Below are 10,985 nucleotides of genomic sequence, written 5' to 3'. Positions count from 1 at the left end.
ATAGGATGCCCCCAGCACTTCGGTCTATAGGGATGCCCCCCAGGGTTTTGATTTTGCGATAGACCATGATCCTGGACGGGACTTTCAGGATTTGGGGATGATCTATTCTTAGACTGAGACAACTCTTGCACAAGATTTTTACCATAATTCGGAACGGGAGGTAATTTCTTGCCAGATCGTAACTCCGTCTGGTTTACTTGGGTTATAAAGAAATCTGAACCATCTGGCATGATAAGACTAGACTCTACCTTAAAAAAATTCATCAACTTTATAGGTCCGGCCGTCAAATGCTGCACTCTCCACATCCCCTGAGACTGAAGAAGTATGAGAACCGTCGGTGTTGTTCAGATTGGAAGTCCCAATCATCATCGGAATCACTCCATTCATGATTTGGAATATTCCATCCTTGAGGGGGCTTTCTTGCTCCGAACTCTTTTAGAAAAGCTACCACCATAGCTCCCCATGTCGGTATGGATCCCCAGGCGAAGTTATCATACCAAATAAGGGTTCTTCCCATAAGCGAGTAACAAAATTGTTTGCAACAGAGAGCCTCGACAGCAGCTCTTACCCCACACTCTTGTTGAAAATAGACCAAATATAAGCCAATGCGTCATCTCCGGCATTAAACCGGAAAAAAGTTAGGGATTTGGTATTCATTCAGGGGGATATGGGACATGTTCCATCCATTCTGGATAAGGAGCTATGTGTTTCGAATTCAACATAAGTGGGACTTTCAAGGCTTGTGGAATCAACAAAAATTTCTCAACAAAAGAATAGCAAATGGAGACTTCGTCAAATTCATCTTGGTTTTCAGCATCTTCAGGCTTATTGACTTCATCTTCCCTTTGTCCCTTTCTATCCCTAAGAGCTCTTCTTCTTCCTGACCATTTTCGATGTATTCAACATTTCTAATCTGAATTCTTCCGTGGTTCCCTTCTAAAAAATATCTATAGAAGAATCTTCTTAGAAATGCTGTGACCATAGCATCCCAAGTAGGAATGGTTTTATGGCGTTAGCCATGCATGTAAGAGCAGCACCTGTCAATGATAATGGAAATTGACGAAGGCACAAAGCCTCACTTCTGGCTCTATCTCCACATCTTTGAAGGAAGAGTACCAAATGTTCGTATGGCTTTCCTTCTCCGTCGTACCGGGAATTAAATATCCTGGTGGATAAGATTGTTAACCCAATAAGAAAATAGGTAACCGTACTTAAAGAGAGGAAAAGCAGGCCTTGTTTGGGTCTCTGGAGTTCAAGAGTTGGTCGGAATCTGATTCTTGTGCATCGTTGGATGTATCCTGAGATGAAGTGGCCTGTCTATCTCTCATTTTTCATCCACACCCTTAGCTACCCTCCTCTATAAAGGCACCACCTCTTTATTGTCAACTTCTTAAGGCAATTCCCCCATTGCTTCCTTTGTCACAAGTTCTACGGAATCATCAGTAACTTAGACACGAAATCCATATACTCACTAGGTGAGTCTGAGTTCCTTTGCTCTTTCTTTGGTCTTTGCCCCCTGCCTATTTTCTTCGGATCGTTCTGACGATGCTTATTCTTTTCTTTTTGATATAACCTCGTCTCAAGGGCCGCCTGCATAGCAATCAATCGTCGTTGGCGCTTCCCGGCTAACACGAGTGCTCCGTTCTCCTTGAATATATTTTTCATAATATTTTGAGCCTCTGAAATGGCTCTTCCGGTGCTAGAACTAGAATAGGCTATGCTTGGCGAGATCTCAGCTATCGGGCAAAGAATATCTCCAACTATTACAAATACCGGATTTGAGGTGACCACAGGTTGCTTAGGAGGGTCTATTTCAATGACACCATCATTTAATGACTTTTGGATCTGATCTTTAAGAATCCAACAATCGTCTATCGGATGACTATTAACCCGATGGAATTTGAAGTCTTTTTGATCTCCTACTCGTCCCACCTCATCCGGTTTCTTAGTTTCGGGAAGCTCGATCAACCCTTGCTCTAGTAAACCTTTCGAGCCAAGCCCCTTCATTATTATTAGTAAGATAGGTTGCTGTTGCTTTCTGAAAGTCAAGTTTCTCGGCTTTACTTTAGTTTTCAATAAGGGGCGCGTTAGCGCTTTACTAATATAAAGGGCTTTTCAGCTGGATCCAGAACGAATAGGAGATCTATCAGTACGCCATCCGCTCCATATCTTTCGTAGTTTAGAAACTCGTCCGTCCATGGGACACCTTTCGTAGTGAGGGAACTCCTCTGTTTTTAGCTTGACGAGCGACTTTAGTTTCCGAAAAACGCATAACCCGGGATTTTCGTAAAGAGAGTCAGTGACAAGGGACTTGAGTGACTCACCTAATCAATAAGCGGGAGAGGGGCGAAGAAACTCGATCGGCTACTAGAGACGAGCAAGGGCCGAGGACGCACTCGACAAGCAGACGAGGACGAGTGGTAGGAGCCGACAAATAGTAGTGCCAGTTCAGTGAAGTAAAGTCTTTACGTCTATAAGGGCTCCTGACGATTCCGAACCTTCCAAAAGTGATGGGTATGTGTTGTTTCTTGGCACTCTCTTTCTTTGTTATGCCAACCTAAAAGAGGTAGGGATACGGGCTTGACTTGAAAACAAACACCCCTATCACAACAAGGCAGATAGGGCACTTTTTTTGCCTTCCTTAAGTCCAGGATACGAAAGAATTCCTCCCCACTAAAAAGAGCGATTGAGAGTGGATTTCGGGTTCGATAGTGTCGAGAAGGTATTAGCCACCGGCGACCGTACTTTCGTAAAAGCACCATTGGGCGGTGGTTCCTCTCTTTTCTCTTGAACCTCGACCAAAAAATCGATCTCGCCATCAGCTCGACTAAGAATTCAAAATCGAAAAAGTAAACTTCACTTTACTTAAGACGAAGGAACCGAGTGCCGAATTGAAATCTCAACAAAGAAATGAAAGCATAACTCTTTGCTCTTGTTGTCCTCTTACTCTTTTAGCCTGCCTTGTGGAGGTCTCGGGCGTCTACGGCAGATCCGATCAGTCTCGTGATGAAGAGAAGTCTTTTCCGATCTTCCACTAAGAAAGATATCGTCACGACAACTAAATTTTCACTGTAAACTACTCAGGGCTCCCCATGGTTTAGTAAAAGGGAGGAGATTTTCTCTTCATCTGGGGTTCATTTCATTCATTATGAACTAAAAGTGTAAGGCTGATTAGTGAGGTCTTAAAAACTTCATACAAGAAATGATCAGCCATTCCATTTGTGCTTTCAGCAAGTAGGCGACGCGAATCTATGCTTTCTATGTTTTAATCGGATACCAATTGCTTGGATGCGTTTGAAAGCCAAGAGATGAATTGCAGAAAAAATGCTTTCTAGGTTTGTCTTGTGTCTCCGTAACAAATGGTCCATTTATTGATGGGCGAACGACGGGGATTGAACCCGCGCGTGGTGGATTCACAATCCACTGCCTTGATCCACTTGGCTACATCCGCCCTACCCCCGGTTTCAGTCTCTATCTACGATCAGATCCTTTCTGAACCCCCCTATGACCGCTATCAAAGAGAAGCTTTTTCCTATACTATAGTTGCAAGTCTATTGTTGTGCTTTGGAATTAGGGGAAGCAAAGCTTCAACAAGTAACATTCTGGAAAAGCTTCAAACAAAGAGGTTGGGCTGTTCACTTCATTGATTTGACTTCACTTTACTTAAGATTAAAGAAACGGGGCCGGGCGGGCAGTGAAGGCTCGTTTAGTAGACAGCAAGCGAGCAGCAAGCACCTACTACTCCTATCAAAATGAAAAGCAGCAAGCGAAGCTTGAAGAAGGTAGCCCCTCTCAGAGAAAGCCATTGCGCGCTAGCCCCTTGTATAGGGTTCCAAACCTACGCACCCCTAAACTACAAGCTTTGAGAAGCCCCTGTTTTTTTTTATGGGATATTTGAAGAAGCCCCTTTAGATAGGCTAACGCGCCTTTACTAATATTCTAATAGAAGGCCCTTCTTTCTCAAAGTCAAGTTTCGCGCTTCTTACTTTAGAAAGATTGCAGGGGCGCTAACGCGACCTTCCTTCAGCTGGCTCCGCCCTATCTATTTATTCATCTCTTTTTTCAAATGGATATTTAGGGATCTCTCTTGTTCATAGATCTTGAAACCAGATCAATATCCATTTCTCAATATATCCATCTATCGATATTTAGATATAGATCTCTATCTCTGGATCTATCTCCATATCTAAATATGGAAGAACCAACACTTAAAGGGCGTAACCAACGGAAGGTTCTCACCCTGTCCCCGACATTGTTCTCCGACGATGTCCCCTGGGCGAAAGGGGCCACCATTCTCTTTCTTTCTTCAATCGTTCCGATCAGGACAAGTGGGCGTTTCGTCCTCCTATCTACGCAATTCTCTGTCTTCGTTTGTGATCATGTTGGGCGAAAGGTAGTTGTAGAGGAACGGCTGTGAAACGGCGATTCCCCCCTTTCCATTGAAGTAGGGGGGGCCTCCTTCCCCACCATTCCGGCCTATTATTTATTGATAGGGATTTTACCGATGCTGAAGGTAGCTTGTTGCTTACCAAGCCACCCACTTGAGAAGCTAGTCGCCAGAAAGAAGCGACGAGGAAGCGAAGCTGTCTACGAAGCTTTGCTTCCCCCGTAGTACTCGGCTTGTCGCTACTTTGATTCAAAAGGTAACCGACGGTTCCCGACTTTCTCCGGTTTCCGCAACCGTAACCATTTGTCACTCCGATTACTTCATCCAACAATTTTTTTTTTATTATTTCAATAGCTCTAAAAAAAAAGTAAAGGATAAGCTTGCATTCTAGAAGCGGTAGCTTCCCGCCTCCTTCATTCCTACTGCCCCCTTCGGTGAGAAGTTCCCTTCCCTTTTCTAAAATGCCTAATTGGTCTGCCTCAGCAAATGTAAAAAATGGAGCTGCCCGCTGTTTGGCTGACCCTCTTCTTCCCATGCGGGTTGGGTTGACCCAGAAGTCAAGAAAGAAGGAATGGAATCACTGGAGAGTCGTCTGCAGTTCACACTTGGGCAAAGACGACTTACTTTGGAAGCGGAACACGAACCGATTTCCGCTATTCTGGATTCTTATTGAGCGTAGCGAAATCAAGGTTTATGATAAAGTCAGCGAAGTTTCTATGGTGTTCTACCTTTGCGTAGTCTCGGTCCACAGTGGAAGGCTCCGCACCCGAGCCTCGTTAGACTCAGCGGAAGTTTAAGGTGTAAGTAAAGAGAATAGAAGAGATGAAGTCCGTCCCTTAGCCTAGTCTATATCTACAGCTGACGCAACTCCGTACTGACGCCTCACTACTACTTAATTAATTAATTAACGGCTAAGCGATTTCATAACCTAAGCTTTTCTTAATCAGCTGACCTTACAAAGTAAGCCCTTAGCCTCCCTTTCTTTATAGTTCGAAAAAGTGACTTCGTAACCTTAACGTACTTTCTTTCTTACTTTAGCATAGGCCTTCGACACTTCAAACGGGCGCTTCGCCCCGCCCCTATTTTTTTTTTTTTTTTGAATTAGAAAGAACGGGGCCTTACTTATTCTGTTCAGGGGGGGATGAAAGACAAAGAAAGAGATCAGGGGACTTTATGATCGGAGAAAGGAAAGGAGCGTGGTTGGTGTATCACTGGGTAGGTGGGGGAACCCGTAGGAAGGGGGGACGACCCGCCGAATTCACATCAGAAATCGCCAACATGAACACAAACGAAATCGTGAATTGCGTATAGAAAGAAAACGAACCACTTCTATTCTCGGAGCTGAGGTATATGAAGAATGGCTTTTTGGTCCCTTTCGTCCAGTGGTTAGGACATCGTCTTTTCATGTCGAAGACACGGGTTCGATTCCCGTAAGGGATAGGTACTCATTCTCGGCCGCTTTCAGTTAGTGTTCATTGCTGAGTGATCGCTCGCTATCTGGCTGAAAAAGGTGGTCCGGAAGCTTCCTCTCTCCCAGCAAGCAAGACGAGATCACCACTTCTCTCAGTAATGAACTTTCTTGAATTCTTTCTTAGCCTTAGATGTCTTTTCATAGATTTTATAATTTCCGACAGACTCCATGCATGCGTTCTTTTTCTTCTCCTCTCAGCCATACATTTTTTTTTGCTTTTGGCCGTTTGTTTTTGTTAGGCATTGAACCTTACCGCTCCGTGGGGTGCTGAGTGGTGTCCTCTCTCCTCTAATACCTAAAAAAGAGTTCCGTCTATAGAGCTTAAAGCTTCAACCATGGCATGGCAGTAAGTTGGCCCAGTCTCTTGCCCAGCCTTCGCCTTCTTCAGTGGCCAAGTTGAAGCGTTCAACGGTTCTTCGGCCTACCCCCTTTCTTTTTCAAGGTTGAGCTTGTTCAATTGAAGCTAATGCTATGCTGTCCTTCCCTTGTTCAAGAGAAAGCGAGGACTTTTTAGCTACTGGCCTAAACAAAGAGATTAGCCTCTTGATCGATCGATTGATTGGATCGAAGTACTTCAACGGATCCATCCTAGAGATAATGATAACCTGGTAAGCTAGCATGTAATGACGTAACTTCTTCGTAACCCATACCAATGCCAAGCAAGTCTTCTCAATCGCAGAAGAATTCTCCTCATAAGCCAACATCCTCTTACTTAACTTAAATAGTAAACAGCCCTCTCGATTCCCTCGTCATCCATCTGTGCTAACATACAGCCCATTGCCGCTTCTATAACAGACAAGTACAGTAACAGAGGCTTTCCTGGTCTCGTCAGGACCAAAACAAAAACAGGCGGGTTCATCAAACATTCTTTGATCTGCTCGAACGCTTGCTGACACTTCTCATCCCACTTCCTGCCTTTATCCTCCCAGGCCAGATCGGCATTAGGGAATTCATCCCTAAAGGAAGGGGGAAAGCGACTTCTTTTTTTGACTATGAAAGCCGGCAACAAAGCAAGGATAGTCGTAGACTACTTGCCCTATCTCTTAAAGCTTCACTAGCGAAAACTGTTAACTCTTTCATTTCTACGACCAACCGAGAGTCCCTGTGCTATGGCTCACGCCCGGAATAAGGTTTTTTCCTGATCTGCTTTAGCAAGGTTGTATTTTTCCTTGTTGAGCTTTAAAGTACTTATTGCAACTCGCGGTCACAGAAATAAGAAACTTCTCTTTGACTTCAGCACTTGAACTTCACTTTCCAACTTTATGGGAGTAGGGGCTTTCACTGGAACTGAAACTCTATCTTCTGTTCAACTCGGCTTCCTTAACTTAAAGACTTTGAGGGCTTACTTTGTAGGGCTTTCCACTCGCGCTGCCCGAAAGGAACTAGAATTAACCTTTTCTCTAAGCTAAGCTCGCCAGCCGTCAACCAAGCCAATCAAATCTGCCTCTTGCGCTCTTATATAATCTTTGGCCTCTCTCTGCTTCTCGACTTTACCGATCCTTCTTCCATTCCATAGTTGGACCTTCATGTGGAACTATTGTTGTTTTCACATTCCCCTCGCACCTTAGCGCTGCCTCTGGTTTTTCGTCTTGTGCAGCCCTTATTTGTCTTTTGTTCTTTGGCTTTGACTTTCCCCTTCCCCCCTCTTTTCAACATCTCTGATATGTTCTGCATTTTGTTCGCCCACTCTTCATTCAGGGTGGTTAGAACCAGGGGAGGATCTTCCACCTTTAAGGTCATAGCACCATCACCTGAATGCTTACTTTTACTGCTCTTCTCAGGTTCACCTCTTTTCTTAGGATTGGCTGCCCTGAGGTTCTTGTTTGGAGTCATTTGTTTATCACAGAACAAGTCCCCCTCAGTCACTGCCATAGTTGACCCAGTATCAACCCTCTCTTCCAGATCCTCGCTTCTATGGGCCAAATCACTCTCCTCGCTCGTTAAACTCGCACCTTGACTACACCCTTCTCGGCTTTGTTACCCAGACACTCATCCTGAGCAATCTCTTCCGGTTCCGCAGTGTCCAGATCTGGCATCTTTGCCTCTTCTTGTTCAGGGTCCTCTAGAACCGCAAAACTTAAAGGGCTGACTAGGTCTAGTTGGGTCATTCCACTAGCACAACTAGTGTCCAGCTCCCCCCCTTTGCCATTGTCACTACTGGTACCTGACCCCGTCGGCTCGACATTTTTGCAAACACCGACCCTTACTCAATAGGGCAATGAAAAGAGGAGAACGAGGACAGCTGACTACCACTAAAAGTCAGACTACGAGTACACATTGTATGATTGAAAACTGCCGCTGCGTACTACCTGGTGCTTGCAGGTCTGACTGGTGCCTTCTCTCCAACAGCTGCTTCAATCAATGTTAAGTCTGACTACGAGGCTTCTTAGCCCGCAGCTGACTACAACTTGAAAGACCGAACAGGAAATTCAAAGTCGTACTACAACAACTGTAAACATTCCCTCCCCGCTCTGACTTTGATCGACTTGCCCACACAGCGTCTTTTTTGAGAGAAGAGGTCAAGGGGCTAAGTGACTCTCGAAAGTCGTCTTTTGTATCGCATCAAGAGAAATGACATAGATAAGATCATTGCTTGAAGAGTTTCATTGTCGAATTGATCTCGGAATTGGATCCCAATAGTAGCTGCTGCCCAAAGGTGCTTTATGAAAGCCGGTCCACAGCAGTGAAAGTACGATTTATTTTGTCGATCGAACGAAAACCGCTTCTTGCTTTTTTTGCCTCTCTGGCTTGACTACTCTGCTTGCTTAACACAAGTGTGATTTAACCTTCACGGACTACTTGACTACCCTCCGGCTCGAAAGCAACAAGCAACGGATTGAGCTGCGCGAAAGCCGTTGCTCGTTAGAGCTTTAGTTTTCTTGCAGGTTACTAATAACATAACATAGAAAGGGCCTTTTCTCGCTTGTTTGATGAGACCCTAGTTGGCTTTCTTCAATCGGCAAAAACAAGGGATGGATCGGAAGTCTGAGTTGGCTTTAAGAGATGGGGACTCCAGCGGTAAGAAAGAGTCACTAAGTAAATCAATCGGTGGATCACACACACTTGTTAGAGACAGAGACAGGGGCACGCCTGACTATTTAGAAAGTATACAAGTGTTGAAAGAGTGAAGTCTGGGGACAACGGTAAACGTGAGGAATGGGATCTCCAAAGCTACCCGCCCTCAACAATAAGTTCGCAAGCAAGGGACATGCCGAACACCTACCTTTCCAACGTTGTCCAACGCGAGGACTTTTAATTGACGATGCGTTCCATCGTCAGCAAGCGGTGGCCGACAAGGCCCTTTTCCCTAAATATCTTGGGAAGCGAAGAGGACAGGTTTGAAACTCGTTCGGTAAGATTCTCCCGAAGGTAGGCATTTACCCAAGGCACTGATATTCTGAGTCTCTCAATTATACGTGGGAGTTGAACGTCTTATTCTTATGAGTGGCCTATGTGAATATAAGCCAGGAGCAAGGATTCCGGAAAGTGGAGTGAAAGCCGGCTCTAAACAGGATCCAAAAACGTTCAAATCCAGTTCCAATCTGGATAAAGTGCAGTTCAATCGTCGAAAGTGATATCTCTTTTAGTCCGGTCTTCTTTTCTCTTTTGAGTCAGGTTCTTAAGACAGGACAGGAAATCGGGTTTTCTGAAGAATCTCTCTTCCGGCCGTTAGTTCGAGATCGAAACTGGACCTGAAAGAGACTAGACTTCTAGTAACAGTAGGTGCGCCTTCAGTTGAGGAGAGCTGTTCACAAGCAGTGGTTATGAGCTCTTTCTTGTTTCGGTTCAGAAGAGGCTACGCACCTTCAGTTGCACTAGTGGATTGAATAACCTTTTTTTTTAGTGCCAACAAAGTGCATGTGTTGTTGGTTAATAAAAACACGAATTTCGATAGGCTGGAGGACTGATACTATAAGTAGGACAAACGCCTTAAAAGAGAAATGAAAGGCATTTTTCCACTTATCCAAGGAATCTCTTTCTTGGCATTTGTATTTGAGAGAGAGAGCTATGCTTAGGTCAGTTTCTTTAGTAAACTTCTTTGGTAAGTCAGAAGTGAACTTTAGGGGCGTAAGCGGTAGTCCCGTATGAAATTCATAAAACATTCATATCTAGCACTTGAGGAGGTCAATCTTAAGTGTTGGAAGCTACTGCTAAGGTACTCCCCCTCATCTATAAAGGATAGGCAATTGAGAGAGAATAGGGCGATAGCCCGGTTTTGATTGAATAATCCTTTCCTGTGCTTGTATTGAGGTATACCGAAGATATGAGTAAAAGTAGGTAACAGAAGGGGAGGGATTGCTGTTTTTTATTAGTGAGGGCAAGCAGCTTATATTTTTTTGAAATAGTTTGGTAGGGCTTTAAAGAGTAGGCGGTTCGTATGTTTTTATGACCCTCAGAATAATAAGTAGGAGGATACGCAGAGCAAGAGCTCTTGAAGTCTACCGGGGCGCGCTTCTTCATTCATCCATTTAGGCCCTACTAGGAACACGTAGATCCAGGGAACCTGGCTCGGGAACAGCTTCTTACTAGTAGGGGCTAATCACAGTAAGAGAGTCCAATCTCTGAAATAGAGCTTAGTCTCTCCATAGTAGTATACTAGTAGAAGGCGTAGGTTATGACTTAATCCAATAGAGTCAGAACACCTTTATATCTAAAAGAAATGGTGCTCGATGAAACGATCCAGATTCCACACTATGCTGTGGGCTGGGGAGAGAGCTGCTCTGCGAAGCTGGGCGTTCAGTGTTCTTATGGAGGAACCATACTAGAAAGAAAATAGAAAAGGCCTTCAAAAAAGAGCGAGAGAGTGATGGGCAGCCTTAGTCTATATGTTGCTCGTAAGCCGCCAAGTACCAGTTTCGCAACAGTACTGGCGCAAAAGGATCGGTCCTTCACTTGCTGATCGTTCGCGAGTTGAACTCGCTCTCTTGCCACGCCTTTCACTCACTCGCTTGAGTCGGACTCAATCACTCGTTTGGAGGATCATTCGTTCTTCACTCTCTTGCCCCCGCAGGGAGCGCAGCAACCAAGGTGCATATTATCATATAGAAACAAGCAAGCGTAGCGAATCACATAGAGTTGCCCCTACCTGCCAGCGCGCGGATAGATAGGGCGGGCGAAGCGCGAAGG

General features: G+C 44.7%; 1 non-coding gene across 1 annotated transcript; it reads left to right on the top strand.

The window, feature by feature from the left end:
- The first annotated feature begins 5,755 nt into the window (after window positions 1–5,755).
- On the top strand, window positions 5,756–5,827 carry TRNAE-UUC (transfer RNA glutamic acid (anticodon UUC)). Its single transcript has one exon. It is a non-coding gene; the product is annotated as a tRNA-Glu (tRNA).
- Window positions 5,828–10,985: the final 5,158 nt, after the last annotated feature.

The sequence above is a fragment of the Hevea brasiliensis genome, unplaced genomic scaffold (genome assembly GCF_030052815.1).
Source record: "Hevea brasiliensis isolate MT/VB/25A 57/8 unplaced genomic scaffold, ASM3005281v1 Scaf139, whole genome shotgun sequence".
Lineage (NCBI taxonomy): Eukaryota > Viridiplantae > Streptophyta > Magnoliopsida > Malpighiales > Euphorbiaceae > Hevea > Hevea brasiliensis.
Note: the sequence above shows the minus strand (reverse complement) of the source record. Positions and strands in the feature narration are given on the sequence as shown.